This window comes from Elephas maximus, chromosome 13 (genome assembly GCF_024166365.1).
Source record: "Elephas maximus indicus isolate mEleMax1 chromosome 13, mEleMax1 primary haplotype, whole genome shotgun sequence".
Lineage (NCBI taxonomy): Eukaryota > Metazoa > Chordata > Mammalia > Proboscidea > Elephantidae > Elephas > Elephas maximus.
The window spans coordinates 25,474,576-25,484,409 of record NC_064831.1 but is presented as its reverse complement, the minus strand read 5'-3'; the positions used below and the strand labels follow the sequence as shown (position 1 = coordinate 25,484,409).

Genomic DNA, 9,834 nt, shown 5'->3' with positions numbered 1-9,834 from the left:
TGAAGCTGGCTTGGGGGTGCAGGGGGTGCAGTAAAATATATACGCAAGTACTTAGCTTTTGCCGAGAGCGCGCCATTCTCCTCAGGTTCTGGAGGTGTGAGTAGGCTGTGCGGCTGGCTGCTTCTCCCTGAGGAAACTGCAGCCGAATGCCAGTACCAGCCCACCACTGGCACTGCCCCTGCCGCTGCTCCGGGGATGGTGCCTGAGGGCTTCCTGCGATTTAGGTCCTGTAACTCCATTTCTGAAAGGCCTCTTCCTCCCACTGCCCCTCAGTTCATTGTTTAAGTTTGCCTTTGATGTTCAGGGCTCCCAGCTTGTCACAAATATACTGGTTTCACTTTTTTGGGGGGTCTTTGGTGTACAGAGGGCTCGACGGAAGTTTCTGTCTAGTCTGCCATCTTGGCTCCGCCTCCCTTATATATATTTTTTTTTTGGAAGAGAAGTTTAAACTTGACAAAATTCTAGTCAGGTAGTACTGGAAGAAAAAAAAATTTCACCAACTTTGGCTCAATGTAAGTATGATTCTCAAAATTAGAGGGTTTTAGGTCAGATCAAGGAGCCCTGGTGGCACAGTGGTTAAGGGCTTGGCTGCTAACCCAAAATCAAACCAATCATATGCTCCATGTGAGAAAGATGTGACAGTCTGCTTCTGTAAAGTTTTACAGCCTTGAAAACCCTGTGGGGCAGTTCTTAGTAGAACTATGTCCTATGTGGTCATTATGAATCAGAATCAACTGGAAGGTAAGGGGTTTTAATTTGGTTTAGGTCATATCAAATAAAATGGAGACATTCTAGGAAGAATATTTTTACACACACACACACACACACACACACACACACACACACCTGGTCGCTAAGAGTCTGACTTGACAGCTACTGGTGGTTCAGGCTTTTTTTAACCTAAGTAATGCCAGCATTTGTGGAAACAAATATATAGAGTTGATGGAATCAGTTGTATATGAACAGTGTACGTATTTTGGAGATATAACTTTCAGAAGGAATTTGATTTTTAATGGTCAAATGAAGAAAACAAAATGTCTTCTGGAAATGAATATTCTGTGGTCTCTAAGTTTAATGCACGACAGTAAAGACCTCAAAGCCTGAAAATTTTGATTTGTCGGTAGTATTAAATAATATTGGAAGCAAGAGGACAGTAAAGGATGCATTAAAACTATGTTTCTACTTCCTACTTACTTCTACTTATTACCTGTTTTGAATTTTTCTTGTGGCTGAAATTAATTATAATTAAAGATATGGTGTTATGAACATGCTTTTTGTAATAAACTTAACATGGTATAATCACAGAGCCAACATTTACAAGCTCTGATTTTGGATAAATTACTTTAACTTCTGTGCCAATCTTCTCATCTGAAAATGTGGATAATAGTAACACCTACTGTATGATGTTTCCATGGAGATTAAACATGTTAGCAAACAGAAGCGTTAAGAACACTGGTAATTCCATGCTAATTACATAATATATGTTACTTTTTGATTATGTAATACTCCAATATTCATTTATACCCATATTTATACATGGTAATAAAATTAAAATTTTGTTCAGTCATATTTTGTAAACCACTATTCATTATCAATTTCTAGAAACACGAAGCAATTTTTTTTTTTTTTAATGCCAGGTCATTCATCCAAACAAAAACCTGTTCGAAGTCACTGATGCTAAGTATCAACTTTAATCTCCTATGGTTTAGAGAAGTTGCACACCATGGGTAGAAGGAATAATACAAAAGTGTCTGACTTCGTCCTCATTGGATTGAGTGACTCCGAAGAGATCCGGCTGGTCCTCTTTACTCTATTTCTCCTGATATGCCTGGCTACTGTGCTGGGGAATGCAGGCATGATACTAATAATCCACCTGGATCTTCAGCTTCACACCCCCATGTATTTTTACCTCAGTCGTCTGTCATTCCTTGACCTCAGTTACTCAACTGTCATTACCCCTAAAACCTTAGAGAACCTACTGACTTCTACCAAGTATATTTCATTTGTGGGCTGTTTCACCCAGATGTTTTTTTTTGTCTTCTTGGGTTCCACTGAATGCTTTTTTTTCCTCTCTTCAATGACCTATGATTGCTACGTAGCTATCTACAACCCTCTACGATACCCGCTTGTTATGTCCACGACACTCTGCTGCTCCCTCATCACTGGATACTATGTGATTGGCTTCAGAGTCTCCTTTGTCAATGTGCTTTGCATAAACGCTTTGCATTTCTGTGATTCCAATGTAATCCATCACTTTTTCTGTGACACAACCCCAATTTTAGCCCTGTCCTGCACTGACACACACTACATTGAGATCATGGTAATTGTTGTTTCTGGCTGCATGTTAATGGTGTCTCTTATCACAATCTCTGTGTCCTAAGCATCCACTCTCTCCACTAGCTTGAAAATCAATTCCACTTCAGGAAAGCGAAAAGCCTTCTCAACCCATGCTTCTCACCTCCTAGGAGTCACCATCCTCTACAGTACCATGATTTTCACTTATTTAAAGCCAGGTAAGTCCTACTCCTTGGGAAAGGACCAAGTGTCCTCTGTTTTTTATATCATTGTGATCCCCATGCTGAATCCACTAATTTATAGTCTTAGGAACAAAGAAGTGAAAAATGCTTTCATTAGAGTTATGCAGAAGAGAGAGAGCATGAGACATTTAAGATGACAGTGATGTTCCCTATTTAATCTCATATTTTCTTTCTTTCCTACTAGGTATTTCTTTGGTCTTTCTCTCATAACAATTTAGTCTTTCAATTAATCTCTATTTCTGTTCAGCCATTCTTTACTTAACTATATATGTTCTTAGACATCTCCAGCAATAAGTTTTTTTAGAAACCTGTATTGTAATTGGAGACCAGTAAATACATATACTTTTAAGGGAAATTAATGTGCAAAATAAGAAAATACGGTATCATTTTTTAAAGTATATCATACCAACCTCCATGCATATCCAATTTCAGAGAATTTAGTTATAGGTAATGAAGCCCTCAAGGCCCAGTAATTAAGAGCTTGGCTGTTAGCCAAAAGGTTGGTAATTCGAATTCACCAGCTGTTCCTTAGAAATCCTGTAGGGCAGTTCTACTCTGTCCTATGTGGTCACTATGAGTCGGGATCGACTCTATGGCAATGGGTTTGGTTTGGTGGTTTTTTTCTTCTAAACTATATCATACTAACCTCCATGCGTAACCAATTTTAAAGAATTCAGTTAAGGATAATTGCTACATTTTTGGTACAATGATAACATTTTCAGAAGTTAATTTATGTATTATACAGAGAAAAAGTATAGCACAGTAGTTAAGAGCACTTGTTTTAGAGTTAGACATTCCAGGGTAGATTCCAGGTCAGCTACCCTATTAGCTGCATGACCCTTAATAAGTTACTAAGACTTTAAGCCTTAGTTTTCTTAACTGTGAAAAACAAATAGTTCCTGGTTCATAGAGTTATAGTAAAGTTTAAATCTGACAAAAAATGCATTTTGTATGGTAAAAATAAGTGGTGCTCTTTATTATAAGAATATGTACATCCTTGCAATATTTAAGGAACCCTGGAGGTAGAGTGGAAACCCTGGTGGCATACTGCTTAAGATTTATGGCTGCTAACTAAAAGGGCAGCAGTTTGAATCTACCAGGCACTCCTTGGAAACCCTATGGCACAGCTCTACTCTGTCTTATAGGGTCCCTGTGAGTTGGAATCAACTCGATGGCAACAAGTTTTTTTGTTTGTTTTATTTTGTAGGTAGAGTGGTTAAAGTGCTCAGCTGCTAACCAAATGGTTGGACGTTCAAACTTACTAATGGCTCTGCTGGAGAAAAATGTGGCAGTCTGCTTCTATTAAGATTTACAGCCTTGGAAACACTATGGAGCAGTTCTACTCTGTCCTACGGGGTCACTATGAGTAGGAATTGACTCAATGACAGCTGGTTGGGCTGCAATATTTTGAATGCACAGTGCCCTTTTTTACAAAGAATATCCAAAGGCATTTCATAAATTATTTAGATTAAATTAATTGATACACAATTAAAAAAAAAAAAAAAGCTCAGCCCCTCACACTTTTTGGACTTGTAATGAAGTTAATATTGTAATGTAATTAAGTACAAAAAAAATGGTTATTTTAACATTAAAGAAAACTTGGAAAACATTGAAAAATATTAAGGAAATGGCCTAACCATTCTTGAGAGTTTTTTTCCTGTTCTTACAGACTAATACCTACATATGAGTGCGTATATTCATACATTAACAATAATTCTATATTATCTTGCATCTTTCTACTTCCACTTACCAAATAATATTTGTCAATTCCTTTGTCATTTAAACCTTTGAAATGTATATGGTCTTAGCACATGGGCAGAATCAAGACTCTTTTCTTGCAACACTTTTGGACCTGGAAAGTTGTAAATTCATCAGGTTAAAAACCTGCATGCAGTGATATATTGTTGGTGTAAACTTGCAAAACACTTGAAAATCCTGCCTTTCTGTGATAGTCAATAAGCCTTTAACAAATTACTTCCACTGAACTTTTGTGTATTTCAAAAAATTACTGTCTTCACTCTGCTTTCTATAGGCTCATTATGTTCTTTAAAAATAAATTTTCAAGTAAAATGCTTCAGTCACTTGTTTTAAAACTATCAATAATGAGCAATTATAAAGGATTGGTAATGAATTCCGGATTAGAGCAGTCCATAAATTTAGTTCAAGTAGATTGCTAAGTAACTTTTTTCTTTTTAAAATATCCCCTACATATTCTAGAATTGCAGTTTTAATTTTCTCTGCTGCTCAAAGATTATTTCAGAAAGTATTTTTTCATTTTCCATGTATTAGGTTTTTAATTTCTGTAATGGTTACTACGTATGGTGTTTGCATTCAGGTAATATCATTATTTTTTCATTTTATATTAAGGTTTTCTTTTTAAAATTACATTTTGTTATTGGTTTTAAACTTTTTTCTTTAAATGTTTAACATGAAGTGTAATCTGTTTTAGGATCAAAAACTTTAACTATTTTCCACTATTTGAAAAGTGCCGATTGATTATTCAAGTCTTTTAAATCAATATTATGTTGCTCTACTTTCTTAATTTATTTCAAAAATGTGCCTTATATATCAATACTGTATAGAATTATTTTATTATAACTTATTTTTGCTTTGAAGCCCCTATTGTCTGGAATCTATATATATATACATTTATATATATGTGTTTTTTACATTAGCAATAAATGATAAGCATGTTTTTAAATAAGGAGTTTTTGGCTTACCTCTAATCTTGTAACGGCACTGTGTCTTATATTTACACATTATTTCCACTTTTCTGATTTTTAGTATAAATTATGTTTGGATTGCTTTCATTTATGTATTTTTTTATGTCTCCAGTAGATCTGTATTGGCAAAGATGTCCAATATATTCTATGGTTTTTAGACAACACTAATCTCAAGAAATGCTTAAAATTCAACTAAACTCAGATTACACTATCGTCTTTATTATGCAATATAGACGTATAGAAAGTATGTATATAACAATATTAAATAAGAATAATAAAACCTGAGGGCAATAGGTGTTAGATTATCTGTATTTTCCCACTCATTTTCCTATTATATAAATGCTTTCCGTGTTTTATGTAATATGCATTCTTATGTATTTTTAAAATATAATCTTCTTGTTCATGGTGCTATGCCAAAAACCTATGTATTGTAAAAGTTCAACTATTTAAATTATGATTCAGAAAATAAGACTGGAATAGAGCATGACAAAATGTGAACACTTTCCAAGTATGCTTTTCTTCCAACAATTGGTAATAATGTTAATTAATATTAATTGATAATTATAGTAGGTAATAGATATAATAATAATATTAATGGGCATGGCTTCAAGAGATAATTCTCATATTCAAACAAAATAAAATAGTTGCCATCAAGTTTATTCTGACTCAGTGGTCCCATGTGTGTCACATAGAACCGTGCTTTACAGTGCTTTCAAAGGCTGATTTTTCAGAAGTAGATCTCCAGTCCTTTCTTCTGAGGTACTCTGGGTAAACTTGAATCTCCAACCTTCCAGCTAACCGTTTGTGCTACCCGGGGACTCCAACTTGCAGATGGGTAACAGCGATAATCAAAACTTAATTTTAGGTAAAGGAAAACCATTCTTCTACTTGTTCATGCTAAAACTAAGGAGGCATCTTTGGGTTTTCTTTTTATTTCACACACCTCACATCCAATCCTTCAGCACCATGTTGATTCTACCTGTAGTATGTACTCAAAGTTTGACTACTTCCCAACACCTTCTCTGCTACCGCCCTGGTGCAAGGAACAATTATCGCAGTCTTAGTTACTGCTAAATCCTCTTAACTTGTTGTTGTTTATTCCCTTGTTCTCCTTGAATCTAATTGCAGTGGAGGAGTCAAAGTCCTCCTCGTTCTCCTTGAATCTAATTGCAATGGAGGAGTCAAAGTGATACTGCCAAATACCATTTTTCTTTACAAACCTAGCAAGACTTCCTAGCACACTAAGTGTAAAGGCTAAAACATTTAAAAGAATGTAAGGTACAATATAATCTTGTCCCTGCTCCTTACCTCTGGGAACCCATCCTTTACTATCCTGTCTTACCCACTTTGTTTTGGCCATATTGATCCATTCACTTGTCCCTAGACACACCAGTTCTGAAGCTGCCTAGGACTTTTCTGTCTGCTCTTCTTCATCCGGAAATTTTCCTCCCCCAGATAACTTCATGACTCCTTTCTCATTCTCCTTCTAATAAGACTATCTTTTACCATCCTATTTAAAATGAGCCTGTTCCATCACTATTCCATGCCTCATTTGTTTTCCATAGCACTTTTCTCCATCTAATGTTTCATATATTTTGCTTATTCTTTTTCTTGTCTGTTTTCTCCACTTTCATGTAAGTTCTACAAAGAGAAATTTTTTGCCTCTTTTGTTCACTGCTTTACTTTTTTTTTTTTTTTTTTTTTACACCCAGTACTTAGAACAGGGCCTCAATAAATGTTTGTGAATAGTTGAGTGTTATGAATGATGAAACTGGGGCATGAAGAGATTAAATGACTTTTTCATAATTACTCAACTAGTTAATGGACAAGCTCACATTTGAACTCCAGCAGTTTGATTCTAGACCGCATATTCTTAACCAGCAATCTATATGGCTTTTTTCTACAAAATCACATTTTACCACACTTAGCAGAGTTGAGGAAGTAAAATCCATAACTTTATTATATCTACAAATTAAGAAAAATAGCAGGGGTCATCGAGAGTTGTATTTCGCTGGCATAGAGTCTCTAAGCTGCTGATAGAAGACATTGTGATTTTGTCAATGCCAGATCCATTTCCTCAAATATACAAGCACAGTCATTTTTCCCCTTTTATAGACAGGAAGAACCCTGCAAAGTGAAATGCAATTTATTAGGCGATGTGTTTGTTCTGGGAAAGAACCTGTATTACAGTACAGGCTACCCTGGAATAACAAAGAGGTTCAAAATCTGAGTTGCTCAGTGAAGACAAAAGTATCCTCCTTACACAGAACTCTGCAAAGTTTACTTGTCTCGGGTTTCTGGGTGACTCTCGTCAGTGGGCTAGTCCTGGGACCCAGGTTTTGTCCATGTTGTTGCTCTGCTATCTCCTAATGTGTTGTCTTCTTCTGGATGGTTGAAGAGAGTTCATACACCCATATGCCCACACTTCAGTGTGAGGGAAAAAAGAGAGAAAATGCAGTGACTCAGCAGTGAAACTCCTTTTCACTGAAAATTGTACAGCTGGTCCCCAGCTACCACTACTGACCATTCTGATCAGAGCCTCAATAGATGGCCCCTGACAGAACAGGTGGAAAAGGCAGAAAAGAGTGAAAATGCAGAGTAAGCAATGTCTTACTAAAGGACATCTGTTGGTAGCCCACATCACTTTTATTCACATTCTTTTTGTCACAGCATATATATGTATATATAACCAAGCTGGTAAATGTAGTTTATAGCTGAGCAGCCATGCACCAAGCCAAACTTCAAGGTTGAAAATTTTATTACTCAAATGTATAAAGAACTGATAATGGAGAACAATTTATATTTCTGCCATAGAAGCATAATCTCCCAGCCAGCTGTCCACACTCTTATCAAAAATTTGCTTTAGCAAGGCTTGAAAGAACAATGCCATCAATCTGTGTTAGCAGCAATAGTCAACTTTTAAAATCACTCTCACATGAAGTATAAATTTCACCTCACACAAAAGTTACTACTAAATTCAAAACTCACAGCCAAACACTGTGTCCAAATGAAATTTTCTTTTCCTGAGATGCAATTTCCCTCCAAAAGAATGATCTTTTATTCCTACAGTCATATGCTGTTGAAGTTAATAGGCAAGCTTGGACATTATGCTCACATGGTAACTATTGTAGTTTTAGAACACCTCAAAGTATACACCTTTAATTATGCAGCTTATGTGTATAGCTTGCATTGACCAGCTAGTCATGCATTATAAATCCATATACTCCAGGCTTGTTTATATTCATCAATCTATTCAAACAAAGTATTTTTACCTGTTGCATTCAAGTCAATTCTGACTCATGGCAAACTCTCATGTTTCAGAGTAGAACTGCAATCCACAGAATTTTCAATTACTGTAATTTTACAAAAAGTTCCTTATGTGGCACAAATGATTTGTGCTTGATTAGTGGGGTGAACTCATCCAGTATCTTGCAAAAGAATGGCCTGGTCATCTGTTCCATGAAGATTACAGCCAAGGAAACTGTACGGAGCAGTTCTACCCTGTAACACATGGGATCACTATGAGAATCAACTCGATGGCACTGGTTTGGTTTGGGTTTTTTTTGGCACTAAGTTTGTGTTTTGTTTTTCTTTTAATCTTATGGAAGTCGATCTCCACGTCTTTCTTCTGCTGCAACACTGGGTGGATTTGAACTACCAAGCTTTCAGTTTATTGTTGTTGCTGTTAGGTGCCATAGAGTCAGTTTCTACCCATAGTGAGCCTATGTACGACAGAATGAAACACTGCCTACTTCATTGCCATTCTCACAGTTATTGTTATGCTTGAGCCCGTTGTTATAGCCACTGTGTCAGTCCATCTTGTTGAGGGTCTTCCTCTTTTTTGCTGAACTTCTACCTTACAAAACATGATGTCCTCCTGGGACTTGTCCCTCCTGATAGCATGTCCAAAGTATGTGAGACATAGTATTGTCATCCTTGCTTCTCAGAAGAATTCTAGGTTCTTCCAAGACATTTGTTCATCCTTCTGGCAGTCCATGGTATATTCGATATTCTTTGCCCACACATACTTCAGGTAGTAGCCAAGAACAAACCATTTGTTCTACCCGGGGACTCTCTAGACAAGGTATATCCATCTACAAACATTTTAAAGAAATGGCAGTCCCTCCATTAGCTTTTCATTAATCACTAGTTAGTATTGTATTGCTTACCAAGAGTTTCATTTGGGGGCAGAAACATTAGCCTGTTAACAAATACATTTGATTGAATCTATTTACTCCTTCCTAGTGTCCTGGAAACCTTGGTGGTGTAGTGGTTAAGTGCTGCAGCCGCTAACCAAAAGGTTGGCAGTTCAAATTCACCAGGAATTCCTATGGAAACTCTATGTCCTATAGGGTGGTTATGAGTCAGAATCGACTCAACGGCAACGGGTTAGTATCCTCATAGAGATAAAATGGGTGTAGGCTTCCTGTTAAACCTTTATTCCCAAGACTGTAATATGAAAGATAGCACCAAGAGGAAAAAGAGAGAGAGAAGGATAGAGAGGAACAGAGAAAAAGAGAAAAGATAGAAGGAAGCAGGAAGAAAATGTAAAAACAAAACAAACCAAAAACCTC

At 36.4% G+C, this 9,834-nt stretch overlaps 1 pseudogene; it reads left to right on the top strand.

Annotated features, from left to right (window-relative positions):
- The first annotated feature begins 1,723 nt into the window (after positions 1–1,723).
- LOC126057310 (olfactory receptor 8H1-like) lies at positions 1,724–2,674 on the top strand (annotated as a pseudogene).
- Positions 2,675–9,834: the final 7,160 nt, after the last annotated feature.